The sequence below is a fragment of the Erpetoichthys calabaricus genome, chromosome 11, assembly GCF_900747795.2.
Source record: "Erpetoichthys calabaricus chromosome 11, fErpCal1.3, whole genome shotgun sequence".
NCBI classification, from domain to species: Eukaryota; Metazoa; Chordata; class Cladistia; order Polypteriformes; family Polypteridae; genus Erpetoichthys; species Erpetoichthys calabaricus.
Genome location: NC_041404.2, coordinates 58,949,493 through 58,971,064, shown reverse-complemented (window position 1 = coordinate 58,971,064; position 21,572 = coordinate 58,949,493).

The window sequence follows — 21,572 nt, the reverse complement described above, 5'->3', positions numbered from 1 at the left end:
CTCACGGGTCAATGAGATGCTGCCAGCAGAACTCAAGGCCCGACGGACTACGATTACGTCAAGGATTGAGGCCCAGCGCTTGGAACTGTGAGGCAGCAGTGGGATTAGTAAATAGAAGGAGGTGACACGTCTGAACTCACGCACACACACAGCTTTGCCTGGCATCAGCTGTGATATGATCTTCTATAGGAGACAAACCGTCACTGTGGCTAAAGGTGGCTGAGTGTTGCCAAATGTAACGAGGAAGTGAGGGACGGTAGTGACACACGCCTGGATCAGCGTGGCTTTGTTTACCTAACCCTGAAATGCTGGTCGACATTGTTATTTTTTTTTTTTGTTGTTGTTGCTTTTGCATGTGCCCACAGGCCCCCGATGACTTGCAAAACTTCCAAAAATGTTGCCAGCTCAGTGTCACATGACCCACGTGTCAGAGGGACGCACCCGCTCTTCACAGTACAAGGCACACTGTAAGACGTGAGTCACACGTTCACTTCTCCTTTTCCTTTACGGCTTGTGCGGAGCCGCGGCCCTCTCAGGGCTTTCCCGTCAATTAGGCCCTGAAACGTTGAGTGAACAGCTCATCACACAGGAAGCGTGTTATTACAGATCATTTAGTGCCCAAATTAATGTAAACATCCCTGGTCACGTGAAGATCGGTCATACATCGTCCATTGTGGTGAACTCATATATTCCAATATAGAATCTGACGAGAGCTAGGGGTTCTATTACAGCTGCATTGGTTAGGATGAGAAAGGTGAGAAGGCGCATTCACTCATCCATGTATCCATTTTATCTTCATCTCAACCCACTTCTGTGTTGAGGGTCATGGTGTTTGATCATCAACCTTTTCCATACAGCTCAGGTCTCCCCGGGCAGCCCCTTTTCCTTCAAGTCTTCCTTTTACTCCACACACCCACCTCAGCTTCAGCTTCTCTCCTGCTTTCTCTTCCCAGTTCCCATCACTTGGGTGCCCACATATTCTGTGTCTCTCCTCATCACATGCCCAGAACCACCTGAAGCTCCTTTCCAAGACTTTTCTTAGATGTCTCTCCCTGACTTTTGTTGGCCCTCTGATGGTTTCATTCCTTATTCTGTCCATCTTTGTAACTCCACACATCCATTCCAACATCCTCATTTCTGCTACATCCAGCCTCTTCTCTGGCACTCCCTATACTGCCATAGGACAAAGTGAATCGCAACAATTAGAAAAGCCAACCTCACAGTGACATGGTGTCCTGAGTCTGAGCAGACCAAATGCACTTCAGAGGAGGTCATCCACCTGAAGCTAAGGGTGTTTGGGCCCGGCCTGTACTGGGATGGGAGACCAACGGTAGCTCTGTGGCTGAAGGATCTGGGCTGGTAACTCAAAGGCCCACAGTGACAGAAGGAATGCTACTCTGTTGGGCTGTTGAGGAAGGCCCTTAACCTGCGATTGCTCCACAAAATACCTGACCCTGTGCTCTGCCCCTAAAACTCTGAGTTAGTTGGGGTATGCAAAAAAAAGCTTGGATTACTGCTGGTCCCTGTGGTCTGAATGTGACTCCTAATGCCCCAGTGCACTGGGCTGTAAAAATGGCATTGTCCTTTAGCAGAGACATTAAACCGAGGTCCTGACTCTCTGTGGTCATTAGAGATCCTTTGTAAAGAGTTGGGTGAACCCCAATGTCCTGGCTAAACTGCCCACCACGACCTGGTCATTCTGGCCCCTTAATCATCTGATTGGTTATCTCTGTCACCACTTCACCACCTAACAGTTCATGTGTGTTAAGCGTACTGGCGCAATAATGGCTGACGTCACATCATCCATACGATGAAAACTCGCAGAGCCACGCCCACCAACTCGGACGCGACGCCTCGGAAAACACGCCGTCATTCCCGTTTGTCTGTGCTACAGTCCACATGCAGCTCTGAGCCACGTTGACTTTTCGGTTACGATGTACGACCGCGTGCAACATCGCAAACTGTTTTACACGCTACATACAGCAATTCGCATCCGCGACAAACATGCGTCTTCTTAGATGGTCCTGCAGGAACACGGAAAACGTTTCCCTGCCCACCAACACTCCTTATTCCCCGGCCCGCGTCTAAAACAGTTTGCGAGGGGTATCCCATGGGATCCTTAAAACAATCCTTTAAAACTGAGGTTAAAACACAATGAAGGAAGCAGTCTTTAAAAACCAATAAGCCCCGTGCCTCTGTTTCATTAGCGTCTCACCTGCTTCAGGCCCTGCAACAGTCGAGACGCTCTCTCAGCAGCTGACCTTTTCTGTGCCTGACTCCACTATAGGCTGCAACAAAATTATGAAAGTACGGGCGCATTTGTTTCACACAAGCTGTGTGTGTGTGTGGGTATTAGTTAGTTAATTAGTTACTCGAAGGATTTCAAGATTTAATATGCACAAGCGGTAACACTGCAAAAGCAGCCCAAACCAGAAAAGACGGCTGGCAAAAAGTGGCTGACAAATTAAACACGTGTCCATTGTACTTACTGAATGCAGCGTTATGAATTTTGCAAATGTTCATTTTTTTCCCTCTGCTTAAAAAACATTTAAAAAGCGGCGTATTCTAAGTCGCGGGTTGGTATGCAGCGTGTAAAACAGTTTGTTTGTCGCGGATAATTTGCCTTTTACTATTACACGAAGACAATTTCCTGTTAATACTTCATTACATTGATATAGCGGTTTTCTCAGTATTCAAAGCGCTATCCACATAGGGAGGAACTGGGAAGCGAACCCACAATCTTCCACAGTCTCCTTACTGCAAAGCAGCAGCACTACTACAGCGCCACAAGGCAGTTAAAGAATACGCCGGGCTCGAATTTGTTTTCACTTCTGTTTACAGCGATCGGATCGTAGCGTGCATTGTTGCAATGTTACTTTTCTTGGTGGCTTATTACATTACGGATGTTTCACATGTTCATTTTTTCACTGTGCTTAAAAGACATTAAAAACGTGTTTCTCAGCTGTGACTCCAGAACAACTCAGTACGCAAGCTATATTAAGCGTCAACAACAAAGACTCGCTACACCTTAATGAACAAGTGCTGACACTTATCCCTACCGACGAAGTAACTTTCACCAGCGTGGCCTCTATTGTCACAGACGATCCCGCTTTCAGTCACAGACAATTGTATGTTGCTCTCTCCAGAGGTCCATCTTTTCATTCACTCACAGTGGTATCCACAAACCCACCCCATTTGGACAACTGTGTCGTTCAGGAAGTGTTTATCCATCAATAAATAATTAGGCGGCGTATGCTACGCTGTGGGTTGGCTAGTTAAGTTTATTGGATTAACAGAAAATATGCAATATGCATCATAGCAAAATTAGACAGGTGCATAAATGTGGGCACCCAACAGAGATATGAGGCCTTTTGGCCTCTAGACGCTGTCCTCCTATAGCCTCTGATGAGTGTCTGATTCTGGATGGAGGTATTGTTCACCATTCTTCATACCAAATCTCTCCAGTTCAGTTCAATTTGATGGACAGCCTGCTTCAAATCATCCCATAGATTTTCGATGATATTCAGGTCGTTCAAATCGTTGAAGATGTGTGTCACGTTCTCATTGTCCCCATGTCATTGTATTGTTGGGTTTCAGCCCAGGATTTCTTCCGTGGCTGGGGATCCCATTTTTGTTGTGTTCCTTTTTGATTCTTTTGCTTGCCTCAATATTGCTTGTGATGATTATTTGCATTTATTATTTATTTTTGCCAACCTTTTATCAGTATCTGTGAATGATTCAGTGTAAAGTTATGCAATTTATTTATTGTTTTCGTGTTTTCCAAATCGTTGAAGATGTGTGTCACAATCTAGCCGGCTGATCTTCACGCCAGTCAAAACGATTCTGACCTTCTGAACTGAAGCCCAATGGCACTGAGCTGTTTTCTCTTCCTCGACTTCTCGGTGACTTGTGGAATTTCGCCTTGTCACAGGTGACTGCGGTCATTACCTGGCCGGGATGCGATGAAGAATTTAGGGGTAACTGTTGACTGTAACCTGAATTTTAAATCACATATCAATCAGATTACTAGGACAGCATTTTTTCACTTAAGAAATATAACAAAAGTTAGACCTCTTATAACATTGAAAGATGCTGAGAAATGAGATTATGCTTTTGTTTTCAGTCGACTAGATTACTGTAATGCACTCCTCTCAGGACCACCCAAAAAAGACATCAATCGATTGCAACGAGTGCAGAATGGAGCTGCTAGAATCCTAACTAGGAAAAGAAAATCCGAACACATCACACCAGTCTGAGCGTCACTACACTGGTTACCCGTGTCATTCAGAATTGACTTTAAAATTCTGCTGATGGTTTACAAAGCCTTCAATAATCTCACTCCATCTTATATATCGGAATGTCTGACACCTTATATTACAAATCATAACCTTAGATCTTCAAATGAGTGTCTGCTTAGAATTCCAAGAGCTAAACTTAAAAGAAGTGGTGAGGCGGGGGGCCTTCTGCTGTTATGCACCTAAAATCTGGAATACCCTGCCAGCAGGAATTCGCCAGGCTGATACAGTGGAGCACTTTAACAAACTGCTAAAAACTCATTACCTTAACATGGCCTTCTCATAACTTCATTTTAGTTTAATCTTGATGCTCTGTATATTTAATTCATTATAATAACTATTCATGGTGGCTCTAAAATCCATACTTAGCCCTACTCTCTCTTCTGGTTTTTTTTTTCCCCAGTTTTCTGTGGTGGCTGCCACCACGTAATCAAAGCACCATAATGTTCCTACATTAATGGATTACTGAAGATTCCGGAATATAAGCCGAAAATTTTGTCCTAGATTTTTGGCTTGGAGTTTGGGGGTCAGCTTATACAACGAGTATCGTTTCAGATTCAAGATTTCCAGCGCAATGCCGGTTTTGCCGATGAATACGGAAGTAATTAATGATGAAACCACAACGCCATCTTTCAGATGAAGAAGTAACTTTGCATGCCGGTACTTTAAATTAAATAAAGAATTTATTCAAAAAAGTGTTTTAGTTGTTGATTTTATTAATAAAATTTATAATAAATTATCGGGAAGTTTAAAATAAAATACCGACTGTAAATGTCACTATAAAAAATCCTTGAATGAAGAAATCGCCAGTCCTCGTACCGCTGCCGTACAGCTTAATGACGAAGCTTTGGAAGGCAGTAATTTTATCATCTAAATCTCGAGGAAGCCGTTGAGCCATCTTCGTTTTTGTTCGCAGGACTAGACTGTGGCGATTCATGAAACGAGTGCACCAGGATCTCGACGCCTTATATATTGCGTATTTAAGTTAATCAAATTTATAACGAGTCTCCGGGAATCCACCCGCCGATGTACCGTATTTGCGTATATAGTTTCAACACAAAGTTTTCATTTCTCCGCAATCACTTCCTGGTTTCCATCAAAAATGCCGGCAGTCTCAAATTCTCGCCGATAAACATGATAAATATACCTGAAAAGACACTTTTAAGGAAATTTAGAAAATGTTGCTTGGAGAAGGGGGTCGGCTTATATACCGGTCATCGGCAAATACATGTAGTTTAGTAGGTAGAAAAGGGGGTCGGCTTATATACCGAGTCGGCTTATATTCCGGGATGTACGGTAAAAGCCAGAAGTCTACATGACCATCATCATCAAGTCCTTCCATGAGAACCCTAAACACAAAGAGGACTGATCATTTATGTTAGGTAGAATGCCCAGAGGGGACTGGGTGGTCTCATGGTCTGGTACCCCTGCAGATTGTATTTTTTTTTTCTCCAGCCTTCTAGAGTTTTTTTGTTTTTTCTGACCCCCCTGGCCATCGGACCTTACTCTTATTCTATGTTAATGAGTGTTGTCTTATTTTAATTCTTACTTTGTCTTGTTTTCTCTTTTCTTCATCATGTAAAGCACTTTGAGCTCCATTATTTGTATGAAAATGTGCTCTAGAAATAAATGTTGTTGTTGTTGTTGAAGTGCTGGACTCCCTGCCAAACCTGCCTGCTGTTATTACTGAGTTACTGGGTTGAAATAAGCGATGAGAAGAAACATTAGAAAACATGAGGAGCTCTCTGCCATTTTCATTTTGCAAAAGTAGCTCTCAGGGGATAAAAGGTTGGAGACCCCTGCTCTACAGAAAATGTTTACAGGGAAGTTTGTTCCTAAGCTCGCTGGGTTAGAAACCCTCTCCGAGATTTAACGGGTTAGACAATGACATGACGTGACAAAATTAATCCACCAATCACATATCGGACTGTTACAGTAAAACACCAAAACGAGCCCAAAACCTTGCGATAAAGGAAATCACCCAAAAACATTAAATAAGCTGCGGCTAACTACATGGACTATTTGCTTCCCCTAACACAACAGGTGGCAGTCCTCCTGGACCACTTTGCCTACATAGATGCCCACAGGGCTGGCTGGCAGTTGTAGTCGGGTTGCTCAGCCCTGTGGTGTTCCATCGGTGCCGCCAGAGGGAGCTGCAGGGACAAATCATCCCTACTTCAAGGAACCTTCGCCTGACCTGCAGCTTCTAACAATGCGTCGCACCACTTTTCCATTTTGTGTGGTGCTCCATCCCAACTGGTGCCACCTGAAACTTAAGGCAGCGATCACCAAATCCCATAGTACTGCCATTTTCGACTCCTGTGCCAGGCAGTGGCTCCTTGTGTGGCGTCTGCATGTTCTCCCTGTGTCTGTGTGGGTGCCCCGGCCAGGCCTCATTCATGCCTCATGCCCAATGCTGCCAGAATAAGACCCTGATGTCAACTGAATAGGTTTTGTCATTTGCAGAATGCTCACTTTACGTTAAAAGTCAAAGGTCTACAACCACGCTGCGCCTTCTTCTTGAACTCCAGTAGCTCGGCGTGACGTATCTGCTCAGGGCAACGTAACGATTACAAAACTAAACTTTATTTCCGTCATTAAATGTTATCACCTTTGAAGCACACACCATAAAAAACTGTGTGTCATTTTTCAGGAACAAACCTCCACCTCAAGGCAGGAAAACAAAAGCCCGCCGTGCTAAATTTAGTACGACAAACAACTCGCCAAGGGATGTTCTGTCATTGATTAACACATAGCCATGAACAGAATCCCTTTGTCTCCATTAACGTAAGAAACTTCAAGAGGACCTCACATTGATGGAGTGCCACTATTAAAAATCAAACACATGGGGTCTTCGGTAGACGTAGCCCATCACCCTGTAGATGAAGTCGGTCTTATTCTGCTGTTGGTAGCAAATTCTTATCTGCTGTAATCAAATAATAATAATTCATTACATTTATATAGCGCTTTTCTCAGTACTCAAAGCGCTATCCACACAGGGAGGAACCGGGAAGCGAACCCACAATCTTCCACAGTCTCCTTACTGCAAAGCAGCAGCACTACCACTGAGCATGGGTTATTGTGACAACGTAAAGGAGGTGACAAGGGCAAGACAAAGAGACAAGAACAAAACAGAAACACCAAAAAACGAAACCATCAAAAAGTCGAGGGGACGAATAAAAACACTACGTCAAAACTGTAAGAACACCGAAATCCCAAAGGACCTGAAGATGGCAGGTCACAGACATAAGAGAGGTGTTTGGGGGCGACCACCCCTGGCCACACACTAAGGGGGCCACACTTTTAAGGTCCATGTGTCCCGTTCGACCAGATTTGTCAAGTGTATACAGTCATCCCTCACCTATCGTGGGGGTTACGTTCCAGAGTCCCCCGTGATAGGTGAAAATCCGCGAAGTAGCGACCTTATATTTATTTTATTATTTATATAGATTTTAAGGCTTTATAAACCCTTCCCACACTCTTATAAACCTTATCGCCTTATTATGTCCACTTACAACTCGTTTTGCGCCCTGGTTGAAGCACACTGTGGCTGTAGATCTTATATTCTTTTCCTCCTTTTTAAATAAAACACATCCAAACCTTTTACCTTTTCAGCAATCGTTACCATCTTCCATTGGCACTTGGGCACGGCCCCTGAAGCAGTAGCAGGAGCAGATCGATTTGGAGCCATAATGAAGGGAAGATAAACACAAAAGAGCACAAAAGTTAACTCTTTACACAGTGAAACACGTTGATGCTGAATGAGCGAGATGAGACTTCCTGGTTAACGCAGCGGAATCGAATTCTGCGCTCCGTCGCTGAGCCAATCAGCACACAGGAACTTAACTGCGTGCTCTGATTGGGTAGCTTCTCAGCCATCCACCAATAGCGTCCCTTGTATGAAATCAACTGGGCAAACCAACTGAGGAAGCAAGTACCAGAAGTAAAAAGACCCATTGTCCGCAGAAAAATCTGCGTTATATTTTTAGATATGCTTACATATAAAATCCATGATAGAGTGAAGCCGAGAAAGTCGAAGCGCGATATAGCAAGGGATTATATATATATATAATTGAGATGCTTCTAAGAGGAACCCTTTTAAAATCCCTCTTCAAGGTCAAATTCCGTACATGGACGTCTTTGGAAACATTCCATCGTCCACCTTCATCGCCCGAAAAGGTTCGCCAGTATAATCCCTTCCTAAAATAGATAGAGCCCATTAGTTGCTGGGTGGGCTTATGTTTTGACTTGGGAACAACTGATGGCTTGTCGCTTAGGACCCCTTTGTGTCCGGAGAACCTGCCATCGTTTCTTAGTCGAGTGTTTGGTTCAGTTTGCTACAGTAGGCCTCGTTGAAACAGTGCGGGAAGTGTTTGGTAGAGGAACGCGCAGCAACGTTTGATTACTGCTTTAGCCGTATCGCTGTTGACATCATCAGTGGAAGAGATTGTGGTGCACTTTTTAAATAGATTATATTGTTATATTATATATATTATATTCTTTATATATATATATATATATACGACCGCGTGTTATCTTGCAAAAATTTAGCTGGATGCTGTAATTAGAAAATCCTGTGTATGTTAACATTATTTTTATTAAAATCGCACGCAAGTTTATACAATCCACACATACCGGTAACAGCTCTTGATGTAATCGGCCCTACGTGGGGTTGGTCAGCCTTAGACCTTGCACACCCCTAAGGCTGCCTCTGCACAGGCGCTTCTTATCCAATCTAATGGAGCTTGGGAGGATCTACCAGGAAGAATGGGATCAACTGCTCAAATTCGGGTGTAGAGACTAAATCTTGTAGAGACTTACCGTATATACTCACGGAGAAGTTCTCCCGCAGATAAGTCGGGACTTGATTTTACCGTATAATTTCTGGTATTTTATAATGTCGGTTGTACAAGTCGAATACGGAAAACTCACGCTATTGGTCCAAAAGATTATGATATGCTAACGTCCACCTGAGAGAAGAACCAAAGAGCACACGCCGTTTGTTTTCTATGTGGGTGCGGCAATTCACTGTACCAGCGTGTGCTCCTAACCCTCCTCTCTCTCTGTCGTGGCTACGTCACCACATGGTAATACCCGAACTTATTCCGAAGCGACGTTTGCACTGTTCTGTGTTTTTTTTGTATCTCACACCCTCATACACCTTTATCGTAAGAGCATCCCTTATCTACAATGGAGCGTTCGATCAGAAGAAAAGCTGGTTTTAAATTAAAAGTCGAAGTAGAGAAAGAAATTGGTAACTGCGCTGCTGCAACAAAATTCGATGAGTCTGAGAAACTGATGTGAGATTGGAGGAGGCAAGAAGATGTAAAACTTTTTGAACGGGCGTATAAGTCGGGGTCTGATTTTATGATCGATTTTTTGGGTTTCAAGACCCGACTTATACGCAAGTATATACGGTAGCCAAGAAGACTCAAATATGGACCCCTACAAAGTACTGGATAAGGGATCTGAATACTTCTAGGAGTGAAAGATTTGATTTTTAATGAATTTGCAAACCTTTCCGGTCACATGTTTCCACTTTGTCATTATGGGTTATCAGTGTAGACAAATGGGCAAAATTAGGGTTAGGGTTAGGGTTAGCAAATGTTTCCATTTAAATATATCTATCGATCTAATCAAGTGTGCAGAATGTGAAGACTGTCTGAATCCTCTTCAAATTTGAACATTAATATACAACAAAATATTTTGCAGTTCTTCTGTTCCACCCCCCCCCCCCCCCAACCCCTTCCAGCCCACATTGTCCTAGACAATTGTCATAGATGGCCAGGGCCCTCTGCTATGGAAGGACCGGGGCAGCCAATGTGGACAGAACACTGCCTCCCCCAAAACATTATGATGGCAGCCCCCCTGAGTGGCAGCAGTACCTCAGACTCCTGCAGGGCTTCATGGGAGATGGAGTCCGATACAGCCCTGTGGGTGGTTCTTTCACCACACCCGGAAGTGCTGCCGGAAATAGAGCAACGAGCACCTGAAGCACTTCCGGGTGCCTTAGATAAGGGACCAGTGGACAGTACTCGGTGAGCCAGAGTCGGGTGGAAGGTGGATGAAGCTTGCCGAGGAGGAGCGGAGGAGAAAAGAGAAGAAGAGAATTTATTGGTATTGTGTTATTGTGCCTGTGGGAAACGGGGAAGGCGTTTCCCACACGGTGAAGAAAAAAGATAAAAACATCTTTGATTTTTATAAGTGTGCCTCTAGCATCTGTCTGTGCCGGGTTGGGTGGCTGGCACGTCCCCTAGAGTTGTTACACAATTCAGATGAGCACAGACGGATCACCGCAGAGGTGCAGCTTCATTCAAGAAAGGCTGCCATCCTTTGTAAAGCACCAGGCTCAAGTGCACGGGTTGAGTGGATTTTTTCCAGAATGCCCACCAAGAGATTAAGAAGTAGGTGGTATGAGGCGAAGTGAACGTAGCCATAATAGACTAAATGTTGGCTGGCATCTTGCTCACCCAGCCAGCCCCCACCCTGGGCCCTTCACGGCGAGTCGAGTCAAATCAGCTTTCGTGTCATTTCCGCAAACACAGAAACAAAACACACCTTGTTTGTGGTTCAGAAATTGGCCTTGCGACGTATGACAACACAGCTGACATTGCGTAGAAGTGACACACTGCAAACCAAACAGGAAAAGGTGACAGAAGGAAATGCGAGAATATTCAGGCACCTTAACAATCTTAAAGATTAACAACACACTTCTTCAAGAGTTTTGCGTCTGAAAAACTATCTGGCGATTATGGTGGGCAGCTTGGGGGCGAGCACAAATATCATTTCTGGTCAACTGTGTCAAGTAGGAATTTAGTGAAATGAACTTCTATTGAATTTTTTTTATAATTGGTTGCCTCATTAGCGGACACGTTGCAGGACTTCATTTGAGCTTGAAATCTGCTGCTCCTCATCTCAGAGTCCATCGATAGTCGGCCAGCATTGACAAATTCTGAAATGTTTTACGTTAACGACGTTTTACTTTAGGCGAAGGCATAGAGCCGACTCTGAGCAATTCTTGCACCTCTTGACCTCAGTTCCACATTTGACACCGAGTATCCCATCAGATACTTTTGAAACGTCTCGCTAGTTTTGGAGTCTTTGGCCATCAATGGTTTTCTTCCTACCTCACTGACAGGTGACAGTTTGTTCAAGCGTAGGGCTTTAAGGCTGAGAGTGCAGCACTTACTTGTGGAGTTGTGCAAGGCTCTTCCTTTTCTCATCTCCATCTTCCCAGCTGTCACACATGTGCTCCTGGGAGGCAGCTAAAAGGCTCAAAGGGAGGTAATTCCATGCCAGAGCAGGAGAAGGCAGAGCGCACTGATTCATACTTGTTATCAGACTGACCGACAATGGGAAATTTCACCTGGATCTGATGACATCACGTCCGGTTTCTGGCTCCGATGACGTCACTTCCAGTTCCAACGACGTCACTTCCGGTTCCTGTCCCTGATGACATCGCTTCCCCTGCCTGACTTTAAAGCCGCCATGTTTCCCTGCCTGTTTGTTCTTGTTTGGAGAAAAGTCTGTAAAACTCCGAACTAACCATCATCTTTAGGCAGCCAGTTTTCACGTATACGGGCGGCTGCCCCCAAACCTCTTTCTGTGTCCGTCTAAATCCTTTCACAGTGGCGTAGTCAGCAGGATGATTGACTCCAGGATGAATCAGTTGCAGGACCTGACAACTGAACTCCAGCCCTTCGGGGTCCAGTTGGAGAGTACCAAACCTGAGTGGCCGAGTATGGGGTATGGGTTGCTGGACAGGAGGACAAGGCACAAGCTCCATCCCAGGGGTCAGTATATAATACAGTCCACAGGGAGAGTGTGAAGGGGGCACTACAGAATAGAGCCATGCTGGACAGGGGAAGTACAGGAGATTTGCTACTGGCTCTCGAGGACGAGTTTGCCCCTCCAAGCCCCACAAAGGCAAAGCCCTTTGGAAAAGGTGGGGGAGCCCCAGGAAAATATTACTGGGGAAGTTTGACCCAGAGCGGTCAACCTACCCTCAGGCATTCAGCCTATGGGTGAAACTCGGATGCTGGCCCTGGAAGTGACATCATAGATGGGACGGCGTCAATCTTCCTTTCTGCAGAGGGAGGAGAAGAGAGATTGTTATTACGCAGCGCCACCTCATGTCTCGGTGGAGAATTACAGTCACGCAAGCCCTTCAACTGTTTCCCATTCACACACGTGTGACAACGTCTATAGTTCAGTTTTTCATTTTTACTTTCTCATATACAAAGTATAGGGAAAGTTGCAATTGTCCAGAACGTCGATGTTGAGATTTTGATGAATCTCGATGTTTTAGACCTCCTTGACTTTTTCATATACGAAGTATAGGGAAAATATTGGAATCGTCCAAATATTCCATTTTCGAGATTTTGACGAATCTCGATGTTTTAGATCTCCCAAATCCGAAAACACCATTTTCGGAATTATGTCTGTGTGTGTGTAAACGTAATAACTTGAGTTCGCTTTCACTTTGGTCAACCAAATTTTGCATACAAGTATTAAGGTACAAAATGTAGATTTCTACCAACTTTTGGGCTCTTTCCGTTAACTGGAAGTGGTACTTTACCTTTTATTTGTGCAGCTGCAGAGTCTGATTTATTCAACTTTACTTTTATAATAATTGTTCAGTATATTATTAATTTGATTTGTTGTTGATGGTTCTTTAATGTACACAATATAAAAATATAATCCTTGTCTTGTGGTTTACGCCTCAAATATCCATCCCTATATCTGAGTATACGAGAAAGTTGAGGGGAGACCACTACCGATTTTTTTAATGAATTTGCAAAAGTTTCTAAATGTTTGTTTTCATTTTCTCATTATTGGGTATTGAGTGTTGTTTGCTGAGGAGGGAAAACTATGAACTTAAACGATTTTGTACATCTGACACCACCCGACCCTGCAGTGCGGACCCTTTCTGTTTAGTACAAGTGTGACTCTGCTGGGGTTTTGATGTTCTGCCTTTAGGAGTGGCTACCAGGTGAAAAAACCTGAATTTACAGATTGGCATCCCGACTGCAATTGGAGAGTGATGTGTTACCCTGCTGAGATGGACTACATAATAATAATAATAATTCTTTATATTTCTATAGCAGTGAGCCATATATTCAGTGAATGGGGAGCCACTTCAACCACGACTAATGTGCAGCACCCACTTGGATGATGTGACGACAGCCATTTTTGTGCCAGTCCGTCCACCACAAATTACCTGATAGGTGCTGAAGGGGTGAGAGAGATGGCCAGTTAGAAGCAGGGGATGATTAGGGGCCCAGAATGGACAAGGCCATGGTGGGTAATTTAGCCAGGACATCAGGATACACCCTGCTCTTTATGAAGGAAACCCAGGGATCTTTTATGACCCCAGAGAGACAGGACCTCGATTTTAAATCTCATCAGAAGGATGGCACCATTTTAACAGCACAGTGTCCCCCTGTCACTACACTGGGGCATTAGGAGTCACCTTCAGACCACAGGGTAAGCGCCCCCTGCTGGCCTCACCATCACCTCTTCCAGCAGCAACCTAAGCGTTTCCTAGATCAGGGGTGTCAAACTCCGGTTCTGGAGGGCCGCATTGGCTGCAGGTTTTCACTCTATTAAAAATGATCATACCAGCCCTAAAGTTAAGATTGTGGTGAGGGCCCTGATGTTAATATTTGAAGCCTGGGCTCTTTGTAACCAAAGACATGACTGGATTAAAAACTTATAGACAGGCTACCCCTACCGTTACTCTAACCTTAAGGTCCATAAACAGCAACCCTAATCTTAAAAATGTAATAGGAGGCCCTGGTGTTAATTAGTGCTTTAGGTCATATTCTTTTATACCTACCCCTACCCTAAACTTAAAATCACTTACCCTAGTCCTAATCCTAAAATAACCCTAATATTAATTTAATATTGGGGGCCTAAAATTATCCCTAGAAACCCCAAAAAACTTTTTATATAAAAAAAATCTTTTATATAGTACCTTACACTTTTTCTTCTTTCGGCTGCTCCCATTAGGGGTTGCCACAGCGGATCATCTTCTTCCATATCTCTCTTTCCTCGTCATCTTGTTCTGTTGCACCCGTCACCAGCATGTCCTCTCTCACCACATCCATAAACCTCCTCTTAGACTTTCCTCTTCTCCTCTTACCTGACAGCTCTATCCTTAGCATCCTACTCCCAATATACCCCTCATCTCTCCTCTCCACATGTCCAAACCAACGCAATCTCACCTCTCTGACTTTGTCTCCCAATCGTCCATCCTGAGCAGACTCTCTAATGTCCTCATTTCTAATCCTGTCCATCCTCATCACACCCAATGCAAATCTTAACATCTTTAACTCTGCCACCTCCAGCTCTGTCTTTTACTTTTTGGTCAGTGCCATTGTCTCCAACCCATATAACATAGCTGGTCTCACTACCGTCCTGTAGACCTTCCCTTTCCCTCTCGTGGATACCCGTCTGTCACAAATCACTCCTGACACTTTTCTCCAGCCACTCCACCCTGCCTGCACTCTCTTCTTCTTCTTTCGGCTGCTCCTGTTAGGGGTTGCCACAGCGGATCATCTTCTTCCATATCCTTCTGTCCTCCTCACCTTGTTCTGTCACACCCATCACCTGCATGTCCTCTCTCACCACATCCATAAACCTTCTCTTAGGCCTTCCTCTTCTCCTCTTCCCTGACAGCTCTATCCTTAGCACCCTTCTCCCATTATAACCAGCATCTCTCCTCTGCACATGTCCAAACCAACACAATCTCGCCTCTCTGACTTTGTCTCCCAACTGTCCCACTTGAGCTGACCCTCTAATGTCCTCATTTCTAATCCTGTCCATCCTCGTCACACCCAATGCAAATCTTAGCATCTTTAACTCTGCCACCTCCATCTCTGTCTTTCTGGTCATTGCCATACACTAGTATGATGAAATAGATGCTTGATGCTATATATCCCGATAAAGGAGGATGGGATAGCTTTTAATTCATTTATTTTTAAAGTTTTTATAGATCTGAGTAGTTTTACTGCGGTGGGTTGGCGCCCTGCCCGGGGATTTGTTCCTGCCTTGCGCCCTGTGCTGGCTGGGATTGGCTCCAGCAGACCTCAGTGACCCTGTGTTATGATATAGCGGGTTGAAGAATGACTGACATACTGAGTAGTTTTAATTATTGAAGAGATCTTAAAAAACAGTATTTTTAGAATACAGAAACAGTATTTTTCTCCTGATAAGGGATATTTTAGGGCATTAATTATTAATTAATCAATCTATTTATTCTGTAGATTTTATTGTGTAAAAGGTATTTTATACAACTGCATGGACACTAAGATATTAAATACTTTCTCTAGAGAAGCTAAGTGTGCCAGAGCACGCCTTTATGGCTAAATCTCTTCATTCTCTTCTAACCCTAACTGTTCTAATCTTCTTCATTAGTGACCATTTTTTGCTGCTAATTAGCTTCTTTTTCTTTAGTTTCAATTAGGTTGACTCAGGACCCTTCATTGTTTCTTTTTTCTTAATTAGCAGCCAAACAATAATGAGACACAAAACAAGTCGCCATGTGACCAGCTCACCTGTGCCCCTCATACAATATGTGAAAATAAAGAAAGGTGAGGGTCTCAGTGAGGTTGATCTCTCAGGTCACCGAAACATTTTGACGGTGTTCTTAGAAAAAAACAGAAAATGAACAGTTTAGGAAATGTCTGCTGTGGCAGAAGGAGAACAGCAACAAGCCATGGAATTAAATAAGTTTAATTACCAGCAAGAATCGGCTTCTCATTAAGAAACTGGTTGGAATGAAATTGGTTGGAGTTTGAGGCCCACATTTTGCTGGTCATCTGTCAGCTCGTTTCACGTCTCATTTGTGTTTGGCTGTCATTTAATAAAGAAACAAATCAATTCAGAGGACTGACTCCTTAAAATGAAGGGAAAAGAAGTTAATTAGCAGTGAAAACTGATTAGGAAAAGGGTGAGAATGAAAACCTGCAGCCACTGCGGCCCACCAGAACCGGAGTTGGACACCCCTGTCCTAGATGGTCTCCCATCCCAGTACTGGCCGGGCCTGAACACACTTAGCTTCAGGTGGATGACCGCTTTCAAAGTGCCGCTGCTATGGCAGAAGGTAAGGGGGGTCTGAATGCTTTGGGCTCAATGTCAGCTTGGGCTCAATGTCAGCTTGGTGCAGGTGGTATGGCTCATCCCAGGTTGGGGCGATCATATTATGGACGGCCTGGGGGGGGGGGTACTAGTTATTGAGGACATTTGATCGCCCAGCGCGTTAACAATACTGTCTCTGATTACCTCTGCAGTACTGAGAAGACTCCCACTGAGGGCACCTAAACCACACCCACTACCTCTGAAGCCCCGCCTCTTCTGGTCAGGACCATATAAAGCCAACAGCTCCCGGAAAATGGCGTCTCATTCTCAGGACTGCAACTCCGCATGATGGAGCCGAACCCTTGGATAGGCCAACAGAAGGCAATTATTACACCTTTTTTTCTGATTGTGTTCTGTTTTTTTGGACCCTTGCAGTAAATGGGGTGGTCCCCCAACTTTCCTTTGACCTCCTTTTTCTCTTTTAGTGGGCAACTGAAACATAAACTTCTTGCATTGTGTTCCTCTGGTGCTGCTCACACATTTCTGACAAACAAAAACCTTTAAACATATACAAACGAGTAAACGTTTCCACATGCAAATGTTTACCCTGCCATCAACATGGAAATTACTGCCCACTCCCTAAAGGCCATTACATCACTTCTAGATGTGCACCCACTGCTCCTGCACTTTTATATAACATGACAGGACAGTTTAACAGCGTTAATTGTTTACAGAGGGTGGCAATTGGTTTGGCTACATCAGCTGCCGATGGGAGGCCGGTTTTGCCCTACGCTGTGGTAAACAGTGCTGTACATTGAACCCGGTAATCAAGCGCTTAGGTGCAAAATAACAGCAATCAAAACAGCCTGACATAAGTGGGAATCTGAAAGCAGGGAGCTCTAAACGAGATAAGCCGTGTGACTCACCGAGTTCTTTTCACAAGCGTCTCCATTGTGAAACTGAAACATCATCTCAAGAAGGCAGGGTGAGTCAAACGCGGAGATGTTTGAAGATTTCCAGTCAATACAAGAGCTGCAGTCGACACCAAGACATTTTCATCTACAACAAAAGGGGATGTCCAGGATCTCCAGAAGCAGGTTTTTCAGATTCTTTCCAGTATGTACAAATAAATACATAGATAGATTTACTGTAGTTGTCAGTAAAAAAAGCACCGGCCATATACATGGAAAACTAACAGGTCACCCAGAAGAGAAATCCATGAGCTTTACTCAACACGCAGACAGTTTAAGTTCTTTAAAGCGCAAGAGACCCAATAAAGACAGGACAGGGCCCTAAACCAAAGGAGCAGGCCTGCTTTTGTGGGCCTCATCAACATCAGCTCAAGAGACATTTGTTAGATCGCAGTCAGGGTTCCTCAGTTTCATAAAGTCACCTTTTTTGATTCTTTGGTACGTCAGGTTATCTTCTAACCTGCTGGAGGTGCCAGGAAAGAGGGCAGGCATCCCAGTGGGGATAAAAAAGGATTCTTGTCCAGCCAGGGGCCACAATGGATGGATTGGGTGAACAGGCATAGCGGGAGCAATTCATTCCCCCTCACGATAAGTGGCAGTGATAGATAGATAGATAGATAGATAGATAGATAGATAGATAGATAGATAGATAGATAGATAGATAGATAGATAGATAGATAGATAGATAGATAGATAGATAGATAGATAGATTCTAATTTTTGTGTAGTCGGCAGGATCATGAATTACATAGATAGATAGATAGATAGATAGATAGATAGATAGATAGATAGATAGATAGATAGATAGATAGATAGATAGATAGATAGATAGATAGATAGATACTTTATTAATCCCAAGGGGAAATTCACATAAGAAAGATAAAGTCGTACACGGAGCTGCTGGAAAGGCTGCCACTCGCAGTGGCGCCTGAGTCATCAATGGTTAACATCAAAGTGTTGCCCAGGGCTGAACCTGATCAGGGTGACATGGGAGTTGGATGTCTGAAAATGCAGCCCTGTTGGGGTCTTTGGGGACCACCAGAGGGTTCTGCCGGGAGAGGACTCGACGGTGAGACCAGATGGAAGCAGTTCCCAGGTTGACTTTAAAAGAAAGCCCGGTGCTGCACTTAAATGAGTCAGAGTCAAGGGGGCAGTGGGGCAGCACACTCTTGAAGGAGGAAGGAGATTTTGTGTATTGTGTATTTTTCTGGTGTTCCTATTGTTCTTGGATATTACTGTATGTACGAGGGAAGTGTGACAGTGGTGAGGTCTGCAGTAGGAGTGACAGAGGTGGGATTACATCGGAGATTGGCTCTGAGCCCTGTGAAATAAACAGACTCGACACACTCAAAAAGGTTCGGGGCAGCCATCCATATAATATTCCTGGCTGCAAAAAAGGTATGAAAATGGCACTGATGTGCATAGGTTGGAATCCACAACTGAACTGATGTCTCAGTGAAAATATGGCGGCTTTAAAGGCCACAACCGGAAGTGACTTTCTTCAGGGTACCGAAACCGGAAAGTGATGTCATCAAGGGTCAATCAGGCAAGTGTTCCCGTGTTTGGACTGCAGAAACAACAGAAGAAGCTTTAGTGCACCCCACAACCCCCTGGCCTGGCGTGGAATAGATAGATAGATAGATAGATAGATAGATAGATAGATAGATAGATAGATAGATAGATAGATAGAAATGAAAGGCACTATAGATAGATAGATAGATAGATAGATAGATAGATAGATAGATAGATAGATAGATAGATAGATAGATAGATAGATAGATAGATAGATAGATAGATAGATAGATACTTTATTAATCCCAAGGGGAAATTCACAAGGTAAATTACCTTCTCTTGGTCCATGTAGCTCCTTCCTACTCACACGTGTGTGACTGCCCTTTCTTGTTTGCAATGGTGATGGGCAGGTTGACAGACAAGATTAGACAGGAGCCCCCATGGACTGTGATGTTTGTGATCTGTAGCGATAGTAGGGAGCAGGTTGAGGAGACCCTGGGGAGGTGGAGATATGAGAGGAAAGGAGAGGAATGAAGGTCAGTAGGACCACCAAGACAGAATACATGTGTGTGAATGAGAGGGAAGTCAGTGGAACGGTGAGGATGAGGAGAGTAGGCGAAGGTGGATGAGTTTAAATACTTGGGATCAACAATTCAGAGTAATGGGGATTGTGGACAAGAAGTGAAGAAGCGAGTGCAGGCAGAGTGGAGTGGCTGGAGAAGAGTGTCAGGAGTGATTTGTGAAAGACGGATATCAGCAAGAGTGAAAGGGAAGGTCTACAGGACGGTAGTGAGACCAGCTATGTTATATGGGTTGGAGACGGTGGCACAGGAGACAGAGCTGGAGGTGGCAGAGTTAAAGATGCTAAGATTTGCATTGGGCGTGACGAGGATGGACAGGATTAGAAATGAGGACATTAGAGGGTCAGCTCAAGTTGGACGGTTGTGAGACAAAGTCAGAGAGGCAAGATTGCGTTGGTTTGGACATGTGCAGAGGAGAGATGAGGGGTATATTGGGAGAAGGATGTGAAGGATAGAGCTGCCAGGTAAGAGGAGAAGAGGAAGGCCTAAGAGGAGGTTTATGGATGTGGTGAAAGAGGACATGCAGGTGATGGGGATGACAGAGCAAGATGACGAGGACAGAAAGATATGGAAGAATATGATCCGCTGTGGCAACCCCTAACGGGAGCAGATGAAAGACGAAGAAGAGGTGGTTTAGAGCTCAGTGGCACCCCCTTATGCTTACATGGCTTAATCCAAACCAGGGTCACAGGGGTCAGGTTTTGGAGCCTATCCCAAACAGCATTTCACACAAAGCAGGTACAAACCCTGGACAGGGCAAACACACACAACACACACACCAAACACACGCTAGGGCAATTTCAGCATTGCCAACTTCACCCAGCCTGCATGTCTTTGGCCAGTGGGAGAAAGCCAAAGCAAGATATGTGGACAACATGCAAACTTCATACAGAGAGGACCCGACACATAAACCTGAGTCTCCTTTGTGTGAGTCTGCAGCTCCGACACGGTGCCACCCTGTCGCCCACAATTATGGGGTCTGAGTCTCTAATAGTAAGTCAATCAAAATGATGGCAAAAGATGATAATAAGCAGCTAAAACTGGTCAATAATTAAGAAAACGGTCAGAGACCACAGCCACACCACAAACACTTCAGAAGAGGTCATCCACCTGAAGTTTGGCATGTTCAGGCCCGGCCAGTATGTGGATGGGAGACCATCTACAGTAGGAAAACCTTGAGTGGCTGCTGGAAGAGGTGTTGGTGAAGCCAGCAGGTGGGCGCTTACCCTGTGGTCTAAATTTGGATCCCAATACCCCCAGTGCAGTAATGGGGGGACACTGTGCTATAAATATGGCACCGTCCTTCAGATGTACCAGTTGTTGGTGATAAGGCTTTGTGGTGCTTAAAGAATAATAAACGTGTGTGTTCTGGACATTCTGGTGTCTTTCTGTCTGTTTCCGGGGGCTGGATTTCCACAATAGATATTTAAGGCACTATATAATAGATATGTAAGGCACTATATAACAGATAGATAGATATGTAATGCACTATATGATACACAGATGATAGATATGTAAGGCACTATATAATAGATATATATGTAAAGCACTATATAACAGATAGAGACAGATATGTAAGGCACTATATAATAGATATGTAAGGCACTATATAACAGATAGATAGATATGTAATGCACTATATGATACACAGATGATAGATATGTAAGGCACTATATAATAGATATATATGTAAAGCACTATATAACAGATAGAGACAGATATGTAAGGAACTATATAATAGATATGTAAGGCACTATATAACAGAGACAGATATGTAAGGCACTATATAACAGATACATATGTAAGGCACTATATAATAGATAAACAGATAGATATGTAAGGCACTATATAATAGATATGTAAGGCACTATATAACAGATAGATAGATATGTAATGCACTATATGATACACAGATGATAGATATGTAAGGCACTATATAATAGATATATATGTAAAGCACTATATAACAGATAGAGACAGATATGTAAGGAACTATATAATAGATATGTAAGGCACTATATAACAGAGACAGATATGTAAGGCACTATATAACAGATAGATATGTAAGGCACTATATAATAGATAAACAGATAGATATGTAAGGCACTATATAATAGACAGATAGATAGATAT